Source organism: Sceloporus undulatus, chromosome 5 (assembly GCF_019175285.1).
Source record: "Sceloporus undulatus isolate JIND9_A2432 ecotype Alabama chromosome 5, SceUnd_v1.1, whole genome shotgun sequence".
Lineage (NCBI taxonomy): Eukaryota > Metazoa > Chordata > Lepidosauria > Squamata > Phrynosomatidae > Sceloporus > Sceloporus undulatus.
In genome coordinates, this window is record NC_056526.1 from 18451679 (window position 1) to 18463544 (window position 11866).

General features: G+C 40.5%; 1 protein-coding gene across 5 annotated transcripts in view; it reads left to right on the top strand.

Moving 5' to 3' along the window:
* The first annotated feature begins 448 nt into the window (after positions 1–448).
* The window catches only part of ADA2 (adenosine deaminase 2), a 48612-nt gene continuing 37194 nt past the window's right edge, over positions 449–11866 (top strand). For 2 of the 5 annotated variants that reach the window (XM_042470302.1, XM_042470307.1), the window contains exons 1-2: positions 3733–3847; positions 4769–4993. The gene's annotated coding sequence lies outside the window, so the exon portion shown is untranslated. Of the gene's footprint in view, positions 469–3720; positions 3848–4768; positions 4994–11866 lie in introns of those variants that run through there. The other 3 variants (XM_042470306.1, XM_042470303.1, XM_042470305.1) reach the window with 3 other exon arrangements.

Genomic DNA, 11866 nt, shown 5'->3' on the forward strand with positions numbered 1-11866 from the left:
CTTCCACTAAAAGAAAAGTAATCCTATATTTGTTTGGGTTTGCTAGCTATTTTTGGAGCATTTAATTCACCTAAATTGCACATAAAAAGCAATTCAGTGTTGTGGTGTTCCTGGCTGTAGGAACAGACAGTCCTGTCACATCTGGAGGACCTTGTATGTGGCATTAATTGCTCCCTTTAGAGACCAGGAGGCTCCATGCATACGAGGTCATCATTTGGCTGACTGACAGGGAAGTGTCAAGTTTATGTGGGATAAGCCTTTTCTGCTTTCTGCTGATGAGACGATGAATGTGCCATTTTCAAGATATTAGTCTCTGAGTGCTCGGCTGGGTGCAAGCGCCATTTGTTCCAGCTAAGCTTATGCTTAGTGGAGTGTTTTGAGGACCAGGCTGGCCATCTGTTCTGTACCAAATGTCATCCTGACAATGTGCTATACAAACTGAGGGCATATCTACGCTGCAGGTTTGAGGTATTTTAACTGTGACTCTCTTTCCAGGGAACTTTGGGAATTGTAGTTCTATGAAGCTGGGCTGATTGAGCTGAACTACAGCACTGAATTACAGTTTCCATGATAGTTTTGACAGTTGATGTGGAACAAAACTGAGACAGCTTTGCAATTTAGATATATCCTAACTCTCAGAGTTCATGGACTTTTAGGTGTTGTCATCATTTCTGATTTATCGCAACCCTAAGGTGAACATATCACAGGGTTATACTTGGCAAGTTTCTTCAGAGGGGGTTCGCCGTTGCCATCCTCTGAGGCTGAGAGAGTGTGACTTGCCCAAGGTCATCCAGTGGGTTTCCATGACCAGCCCGGGACTTGAACCCTCGTCTCCCAGGGTCCTAGTCCAATACTCAAACCACTACACCATAATGGCCATATACTACAGTTATTATTACTATTATTATCATTATCATTTCTTTATATCCCACTTTTTCCCCAGAACTGGGACCCAGAGCGGCTCACAGCATTAAAAGAACAAAACAATTAAAAAGTTGTCCCTCTTAATCCATGGATTCCGTATCCATTAATTCAACCATCCATGGCTTGAAAATATTTTTTAAAAAATAAAACCAAAAAGGAAACCTTGCTTTTGTCATTTTATATAAGGGACACAATTTTACTATGCCATTGTATTTAATGGGACTTGAGCACCCACAGATTTTGGTGCCCAGGGGAGTTCCTGGAACCAAAACCCAGAGGATGCCAAGGGCCCACTGTGTAAGTTTACAGCACTCTATAAATAAACCTTAATAACAATTCTCGATTAGATATTATTTTAATTAAATTATAATCTAATTTTCTTCCAGATTCTTGAACATGTTGAAGCAAAGGGCAACAAATCAGCAGCTTAAGCTGTTATAATGGCAATGGGCCCAGTTGCTAAGATATCTAGAAATCTTTTCTAGGAATCGTATTCATGCCAATAAAGTTAAATGGATGTTACACTAGCTATAGCTGTTCAGGAACACAGAATAATATACTTTGCATCCTTTTAAAACAGTAGGTAGGGGGGTATCCTTGCTAGGCTGAAGGGTGCAATTCCCAAATGCCCTCTGAAAACAGGGGCATTTACTTCCAGTTCAAGAGGACGAGGCTTGCAGTTATGTTCAGAACTGCCAATCTATACTTAGCAGAAATACAGTCATTTTTAATAATGAAACCCTTCTCACATAAAATCATCTGCTTTTTTATCCTGCTCCCTGCCAAGTACTCAGAAATGGCTGTCACTCAAAATGTATGGGAAGTATTGTATCCTGCACCCCCATACAGTACTTGTGCACAGGTAAGATATACAGGAGCTCTGGCAGAAAATACTCCCTTGAGACTATTGGAACTCCAGAGCTGATTTTTAATATGTTTTCTTGTCTCCCACCTGCGCTTTGTGCAAGTGCTGCAAGAAAAAGGAGCATGAAAATTTCCACCCAAGCAAGAGGAGGTCTGTCCTAAATACATCAACTGGAAAACAAATCCATTCACATGTACAGTAATGTGTTTCCAAGTTGCAGTTGTGTGTCTTCAAGTAGTTTCAGACTTATGGTGACCCTAAGCCTAAGGCAAACCTATAATGGAGTTTTCCTAGCCAGATTTGTTCAGAGGGGCATTTGCTTTTGCCTCCAAGAGCTGAGAGAAAAGTGTAATTTGCCTAAGATGGCCCATGGCCAAGCAGGGGATTTGAACCCTGAGCTGCTGTCACACTAAAGAAATAAAGTAGTTTGACACCACTTTTACTTCCATGGCTGAGTGCACTCTACCTAACAAAGGAGCTTTTGGCTTCACAAAGGACTGACGTGACTTGGATCTCAAGAGAAGCATCTCTTTTTGTCTTGCTTTGTTGTTTGTTGTTGTGTGCCTTCAAGTTGTTTCTGACTCATGGTGATTCAAAGGAGAACATATCATGGGGGTTTCTTGGCAAGATTTGTTCAGAGGAGTATTGGCATTGGTTTCCCTTGAGGCTGAGAGAGTGGTACTTGCCCAAGTTACCCTCTTGCTTTTGTGTTTTGCTAATGGAATCCCCCCCCCCAATTACCCATATGGCCAGAAGGAGGAGAGGTCATTCTGCATAAATGTCCCTCCTCCCCACAACAACAACAACAACAACAACAACAACAATTAAACTGAGAACAGCAACATCTTGACAAAATGCAGGCTTGGGAAAAACATCCTCTTAATTTTCTCCCCTATATGATTTTTAACATTTGCCTGAAGAAGCCAGTGGAGCTTTGAAAGCTTGCAACTTTTGTTTTGTATGTTGGCCAATCAAGGTATCACCTTTTTGTGGATTTGTGATGTTATTGTACTTTGCTACATGGCCAACATGGTTACCTCTGGGCATGGGGTTGTTTTTTGTTTGTTTGTTTGGCATTCTGGGTTTATAGTCTGTTGTGGCACCAGGACTCTCTGACAGCGAAGACTAAATATTTCTCAAAACCACAAATCCCAGAATTCCATTGAACCATGTCAGCCAAAGCAGTGCTTTATCTCTATAGCAGTGATGGTGAACCTTTTCGAGGCCGAGTGCCCAAACTGCAACCCAAAACCTACTTATTTATTGCAAAGTGCCATGTCCCTCTGGCTTTCTAGTAATAAACTCTGGCAAACTCTGTGCTGGGGCAATGGCACATGTGCCCACAGAGAGGGCTCTGAGTGCCACCTCTGGCACGCGTGCCATAGGTTCACCATCACTGCTCTATAGTGTGGCAGCAGCCCTGGCCTAGAGTCCAATGCTTAAACCACTGCACCACGGTGGTGTCTGCATTTCCACATTTAAAGCCAGCGCATAAAGCTGATTCTCCTGTGCTTTATGTCCCTGCACAGGAAAACTGTGATTCTCCTGTTTGCCTTCCATCCTCATTTGATTCCAGGGTTACAAACCAGAGGCTCCACGCTTGCTAGTTTTGCCGTTCAATATTTTGTCTGTTTCACACCCTGAACTCTTGAATTGGCTTCCTCGGGGAAATCCCATTAACTTCAGTGGGACTGGGTCGAATGAAAGATCTAAAACCAGACATGCTGCCAGCCTTGAACAACAACAAAAAAAAGACCATGCTTCATTTCCAGCAGCAGAGGCACTAACTGGCCCACAAAGCCATTTTCCACCTCTTGGGAGCTGGGAAATTGCAGCAGTAGCAGCAGACATTTAGGAGGAGGGAGGAGGGCTGAGCTTTGGGCAAATGGGTGGAGAAATGGGTCTGCTTTGGAGGAGAGGCGGGGTTGGAGGCGGGAGCAGGTGGCAAGCTGTTTATCTGCTCAGCTGTTGTGTGTGGCCTGACAAGAGACAGACAAAAGCAGCTGCCAGGAGGAAGGAAACCAAGGGTCTCTCTCTCTCTCAGGCTGTACCTTTCAGGTTTGTAACCAGAGCACAAACAGCAACCAACTTGCAAGAGACAGATCTCCTTGTCCAGATCTTCAGGGGAGGGCTGAACCTTTTCTTTGGAAAGACCCTCATGGTGCCCTTGGGTCCACTGCAGAGCAGTATATTACTCTACAGGGTTTCTGACCCTTCATATTAGGCCTGTGAGGCATTTGCTGAGAGAGAGAGAGGGAGTGCAAGAGCAAGATCTCCATGCAAATACCCTGCTGTGTGCCAGCATGAGCTTTGGCAATGCTTTCTGGGATGAATATTCGTTGCTGCACATGTTAATGTGCAGGTAACATCCGCTAGGGTGGGACAGCTGTGCCCCCGCAAGTGTTTGTGGAGTAAGCTTTGTGATCTGTCAAGCTAGAGTGACTTGGCAATACCCTCTTGAGCCCAACCCAACTGCAATTCCAGGCTGGCAGGAACTTTCTGATTTGCAAAAGCTATGCCAACTCCAGCTTATCTTTTCAAGACTAAACCTTTTTGCTTCCTGCAGCTGGGAGCTGGTGTCCATGGTGTAACCATTCTTTTTATTCTTATTGATCTGTTTGGTGCCTTTAACCCCTTTTGACACGGAAGGGAAAGATAGTAAGATGAGGTTTAATTTGCTCAAAGGACTTCAGACAAGGTTAATATAAATTCATCAATAACTGTCAGTTTTTATTTTGCCCTCATTCTGATGTAATTTGGAAGAGGTGTATAGACCTAAGCGCTTTGTGCATACAGATCCCTCCCTCTTAATTGTTATAGACTAAATAACATTTCGAGCAGCTGCTAGGCACAGAGTAGCCACATTTCAAAGCTTGCCTGTGATGCCACTAACTGAACCAGCAAATTGTTATGTGTAACCTCTGACTATGTGAAGGTTGGCTCAATCAAGGTTTATAAGAGTTCTTGTTTGGTTTACAGATTTCAGAATCCCCAACCAGCCATGCTGCCTCGGGGATTGTAAGAGTTGTAAGCCCACACACCTAAAAAAAAGATTTCCAAAGACTTCAGATATCTAATCTAAAAATAATGGAGCTGTGCAATTCAACTGTTCCACTGGTACCACCCACCAAATGGTGAACCCTACTATTCCAGGGTTGGTTGTTACGGGCCTTCAAGTTATTTTCAACTCACATCAACCCTAAGGTAACCTTCTCATGGGGTTTTCTTGGTAAGATTTGTTTGGGGGGTGTTGTATTTGCCTCCCTCTGAGGCTGAGAGGATGTGACTGGCTCAATGGATGTCCATGGCTGAACAGGGATTCGAACCCTGATCTCCAGAGTTTGTTCAGCCCACAATACCACGCTAGCATTCTCTATTCCAGAGTAGTGATAGCTAATTTCTCTAGCAATCCATGGGAATTTTCTACATCTTGCTCATACCAGCCAACATTTCACAGATGAAAACTGGGACTCATGTGGCCCTGTAACATTCCAGTGTGGTCAAGATGGCAACAGTTAGGAAAAGTTTGCTTTTGCCTGAGTCTACTGAGAAAAGCCAGATTCAGACTCCTCCTATCCTTTTCCCCTTCTGAGTTAGTTGAGTGCAATACAGTTGCCTCTCCTTTGTCATGGATTTGAGATCCGCGTTCTTGATTATTCATGGAGAGGCGACCTCTGTTATTCTCAATGGGGCATGCCCCATGAGCACTCATGGGCATACACTCCATTAAAATCTATGGGACTTGAATATGTGCGAGTCTCTGTTTTTGCGTTGGGGGGTCCGGAATGGATCCCCTATGAAAATGGAGGGCCGACTGTAATTGAAATAAGCTGGGGACAACGGGGGGGGGGGGGGGGGGGGGAGGGAGGAGAAGAGAGAAACCAGGACATTTTAAAAATATCTGGAAAGGTGGGCAACAGAAAATTAATCAGGAGTGTCCCTCTCAAATCAGGACAGTGGGAGGGTATGCATCCTTTTGCAGCCTCTCATACCCTGTCCATCATGGAGCATAGGATAGTAATTTAGTTTGGAAGAGGAAATGTATGTTATGGAGCAGGACTGGCTCTAGGACTGAGAGACCTTCACAAAGTGTTATGTAGGATTAGATGTGTATTTGTGGAATGTGCCCCCTATTCCAGCCATTGTCTTACTTGCCTTCGGTAGTGGATGACTTCATGTTGCCACTTTAAATTTCCCAAAGACCCTGGAGAAATTTTCATAATGTTCTTCTAGAGAACTGTATGAAATTTATAATGGTTCTTTGTAAACCACCTGGCACAAAGAGACTAGGATTGGTATCAATATTGGTAGGACCAGCAAGATTGCCAGTACAGGTACATGGTAAATGCTTAAAAGTGCTGGCTGCTGACAGTGGAAAGAAGGAAGGATGAGAGATTAGATGGGAGGAGGAGAGAGATTTTGCTGCAGGAAAGAAGAATATTTTGTGGAATTTTCCTTTTTATTTAAAAAGGAATGATACGCAGCACTACCTTGAAGTGGTATGGCAAGGCAACAACTCCACCCTGAAATAAATAGGTAGAAAATATGATGCAAGACATGTGAAAAGAGCTTGTGTTGCTCATCCCTGGTGGTGTCCTTAGAGTTGCCAGGTGAGGTGAAGGACAGAGCTTCTGTGCCCTTATTAATTGCAAAGAAGTGGAATTTTAGCAGATGTTGCTTATGATGGAAGGAACACCTGCTGTAATTCCCTCTTCTGCAGAATTATTAAAGATACAGGAGACCGTCCTCTATTTTACCTTGCAACCTTAGGTGTCCCACACATTCACAGAGTCAGTCTGTACAGCACTGACATAGAATTTGCAAGTATAAATTGCAGGACAAGCTGAGTCCATGTGTTTGTATTTTTCTTAACATAAAATATTGCAGCAAATTGAGTTTTCATGCCACAGGAACACCACCTTAATGGAATATATGTAGATGTTGTGCAACAACTAAGTAACAGCTACAGGTTTTTGATGTGCGCAGTAAATGTGTCAGTTATCTGGAAGACTCCTAACTCTAGGCAGTTCCCCACCACTCATACAGAAACAGATCCACTGCCAGGGATTTTTACTTGGTTTGTTTACGCCATAACCTTACTAGGAAAGGTCAGTAAGTAAAACAATGGAGGGCTCATGTCAGTGAAACACATGGTGGCTATAATGTGCTTGCAAGCCAGATGTGATCCAAGTAGGTCTGTACTGTGCGGTCTGCAGCTGTCCTCTTCACTGATTAATTGAGGGAACTAACAGGGACAGGGCATCCTGGCAGACATTAAGCCATCTCATTTGAAACAGATTAGGGGCCGCAGTTGTGGAATTTTCAGCTCACACTTTAATTTTTAATAAAAGCCATGGCTATGAATCATAAATGTTTATCACACTATGCTCTTAAAGAGCTACTATTCCAGTGTGACTCCTCTAGCAGCCTCCTGTTGCATGCTGGGATTGGCAGTTTTAACGAGTTGAACTTCTCTGCCTGAGAATTCTAAATACCCCTCCTTAAAACTGCCAATCCCAGCATGCAACAGGAGGCAGCTAGAGGAGTCACACTGGAATAGTACCTCTTTAAGAGCTCGTCTGATAAACACCATTGAATCATAGAACTGTAGAGTTGGAAGAGACCACAAGGGCCATCCAGTTTAACCTCCTGCCATGCAGGAACTCTCAATAAAAGCATCCCTGACAAATGGCCAGATGAAAATCACAAGTCTAACATTTAAAAACTGCCAGATTTGATCTGGAAAAGACAGGCATCCAGTGTTTACGAGGATACCATATTTATATTTTCAAGACATACTCTGAAGCTGTAAAAAGAATGTTCTTGTTCTTGCTGTTGTTTGCCTTCAAGTTATTACTTCACAGATCTAAGGTGGATCTTGCGAAAAGAGAACTTCTCATAAGTTGCCATGCTTCTCTCTTCTCTTTTTTGCCACATATATAAAAGGTGGGGAAAGTGTGGCCATACCTTCCAACATTTCACAGATGAAAACCAGGATAGGTTTGGATAAGTAACATCAGAATGTGGTCAAGATGGCAAAAGTGTCCTAAGATCTACCTAAGAGTTGGGCTTTTTTAAAAAAATAAAATTTTTATTGGTTAAAACTTGAAAAAATTACATAGCATAAACACACAAAAAAGAGACAAATCCTAACACACTTTTTCCTTTACACATCACATCTACATATCATAACAATCTTGTTCTCTATTTTGACACTTCCTAAGGCTACTTTCTTTCCTATCTTATTATAGACTAAATATTAAACTTACTCTTACTCTTACCATTTATCACTCTTAGACTCAGTCCCATTTTCCTTTATCTTTGTGTTTATCTCTATCTCTACTTCTTACTCTTACCAATTCCCTTTACATATCATCTCTATAAATCACTATTGGTAACCACAAAATCATTATTCTTCAAAAATTCCCTTCAGTATTTGTTCTTTTTTCTCTATTTGTATATATCTTTCCCATAATTCCCACTCTTTATGGAATTTCGTTGCTGATTTTTTCTTCAATAACATAGGCACTTAACAGACCGCCCAAAAGGGTGGTTTGTAAAGCGCCCTCATTTGCTGTGCAGAGGAGCATCAGCGGCCAAACCGCGCGACTCCTCCGAGCAGCAAAAAGAAGCCGCAAAAAGCGGCTTCTTTTTGCGGTGCAGTAATGATGCTGCAAGGCGCCAATGGCGTACTTGTGGTGTCATTACCACACCACGACGTGTGGACACTAAGTGTTTGCTACGTCAAGATAGTGGTGCCCATGTAGAATGGGCGTCACCATTTTGTACACGCTCGGCGCGTACTAGGGTTAGGGGTGTCCGGAAAGGACGCCCCTTCCTAACCCTAGTATGTGCCGAGCACATACTAGGGTGCCCGTGCGGAACGGGCCAAAGTTAGTTTATCCATTTCATATAACTCCATTATCTTCAGTCTCCATTCTTCCACATTGAGTATTTCAGCTTTATTCCAATATTTTCCCAGTACCATTCTAGCTGCTACAATAGTGTGAAATATCAGTTTCTCATCTTGTTCTTCCAATTATGTTCAGGAGGTACATTTTAGGTTTTCTTTAAACTTAAATATCTTCTTCATTTCTGAATGTATCTTGCTCCAAAATTTTTTTATCTTCCTACAATTCCACCAACAATGTAGGTATGTTCCCATCTCTTTTTTTACATTTCCAACATTGTTTTTTCTTATTTTTATCTATTTTGGATAATTTGTACGGGGTTAAATACCACCTGTAATGTGATTTATAAACATTTTCCCTCAAATTCATACATAAAGTTTGATTTACTCTCCTTTTCCAAATTGTCTCCCATTGGTCTAATTGAATGGTTCAAATCTTCAGCCCATTTTATCATAAATTCCTTTATTGTTTCTTCCTCTAATTCGACTTTCATTATTAATTTATAGAATTTAGCTTTTTGCTTCTTCTGATCTTTAACAATATTTTCTAACTCTATTTCAGCTGGTCCAATTCCCCTATTCTTTTGGTCCATCATAAATCTCTCTTTTATTTGCCTGTAAGAGAACCAGTTACAAACTAATCCTTCCTCCTTCAGTTCCTCTTGTGTTTTCATCATCCTTTCCCCCTGAACTACTTTTGTAATCTCTGTACTTTTGTAATTTCTGTATAAATTACCCAATAATTCTCTTTAATTTCTTCTCTTAAGAACATTGCTTCATTTGTAGATGCCCATGAAGGAATTTTAGGACACCATCTTAAACTAAACTTTTCCTAAACTCTTAATAAGGCTTTCCTAATGGTTTGGTTCTTAAAATTATTATCCAATTTTACTTTATCATAAAATAAATACTCGTGAAATCCAAATTTTAACTCATCTCTTTCCAAATTTATAGTTCTTTTCTTTTTTAGTCTTATCCAGTCTGATAGCCAATCTAAAGTACAGGCATAATAATATCCCATTAAACTTGGAGCCGCTAGACCTCCCCTTTCTACAGAGTCCTGCAAAACTTTCATTTTTATTCTTGGCTTTTTATTATTCCATATAAAATTTGATATATCTTTTCCCCATTTTTTGAATGGTAAATCGTTAATAATTATTGGGAGATTTTGGAAAAGGAAGATCATTTTAGGTAATATATACATTTTTATTGTGGCTATTTTTCCCATCCATGTTATATTTAAATTTTGCCACCTTTTTTGATCCAATTTAATATTTTTCCAGACTTTCACATAATTATTCTCAAACAAATCTATATTTTTTTGTGGAAATGTTAATACCTAAATATTTTACAATTTTTTAAAGGTTGGAAGCCCATTTTCTCTTTCAGTTCCTTTAATTCTTCTTTTGTTAAATTCATGGTTAACATCATTGTTTTTTTTCTGTTAACTCAATACCCCACTACTTTCGAATAGTTTTTAAGTACTTGTAACACCTGTACACAATTTTCCATTGGGTTCGCTAACGTCAGTACCAGGTCATCAGCGTAGGCTCTTACTTTGTATTCCTCTTTTTTCATTTTGAATCCTTCAATTAAACGGTTGTCTCTAATACTGTTCAGGATAATTTCTTGGGTTAAAATAAATAATAACGGGCTTTTTTAAAAAAAACTTTTCTATGTCTTATGTATTTTTATACTGTTTCTAGCTAGATGATTTCAATGTTGAGGGAGCCCTGGTGGCACAGTGGTTAAATGCCAGGCCTGCAGCCACAAGGTTGTGAGTTTGATCCCAGGCAGGACTCCAGGTCCACTCAGCCTCCCATCGATTATTAGGTCGGTAAAATGAGTACCCAGCTTGTTGGGGCAATTGGCTACAGACTGTAAATTACTTAGCGAGTGCTAGTTCACTGGTAAGCGGTATAGACATGAACTTGCTATTGCTATTTTTTAAAAATTTGTTTTAAAGTTTTAAAAAGGATTTTATCTGGCCCATTTCTTTGTAATTCATTTTTTTATTTGGAAACAATGGATTCATATACAAGCACCAAGCCCCTCCCCCATTTGCCCATTTCTATTGTATCCAAATTTTTATGACCCGGACAAACTAGTTCAGTTTAAAGGTTGGAAGGGAGGTGGCATTTACAGACTTGCCAATTTATTTACACAAGGGAAAATAAAAATCATAGAGACTCTGAGGGATATCCTGAGACACGTCAACCACAACTGGATGCAGATATCTCAGGTTTTATCCTTTGCTAAGAATGTGATGTTGCAAGGGAACTACCCTCATCCTATGACTCTTTATGAAATATTATCTGTGGACAAGGGGCAGAACTTCAAGGGAGGGGCAACCATTATATACAAAACATTAGTGCAATCTGTTTATGGCAAAAATCAATCAGCCAGGTTAATGTGGCAATTGGACCTACATTTAATATCTCCGAAGCCACATGGGAGTGCATATGGACCTCACCCCCATATAAATCAAGATCGGCATTGACAAAGAGGGGACCCTAAAATTAATATACAAATGGTATCTGACATCTGTGAAACTGTCCTGGATGGTGAAAAATGTCTCTCCAAAATGTTCGAGAGACTGTGACACCTTAAGCTCCTTTGAACGCATGTGATTGGACTGTCCCAAGGTTAAAGATTCTTGGAATGCAGTCCTGATGCAAATCTTTCTTATTGTGTAACCTTCTGTCCGGCCCTTCTCTTATTGTAAACTTATTGTAAAGAGAACATAAGCTTATCACATTTTTGATCTCAGCAGCCAGGAATATAATATAATATAAAATTGCGAGAAGCTGGAAAACAGGAAATGTACTAATAAGCGACTGGTGTAAAAGAGTTTGGGACACTTGGTTATTGGAAAAGTTTTCTTATACTTTTTGACTCTGTAATGGACTAAAGAAACCTTTTTGATGTTTGGTCAGTGTTTATTGATTACATCAGCGCCAACTCATTTGCTATCAAACCTTCTGCTCATCGAGCTATTCTTTGGAAAGATACTTTGATCCCAATTTCATCAACTAACGAATCTGAGTGATGTCTTTAGGACTTTGTTACTGCTATTACTCCACAAAAGATAGCTATTATGCAAGTTTACATATAGACCTCCAAGGCTATTTGTTATTTATATATTAATTGTTTGTTTTGTATTGTTG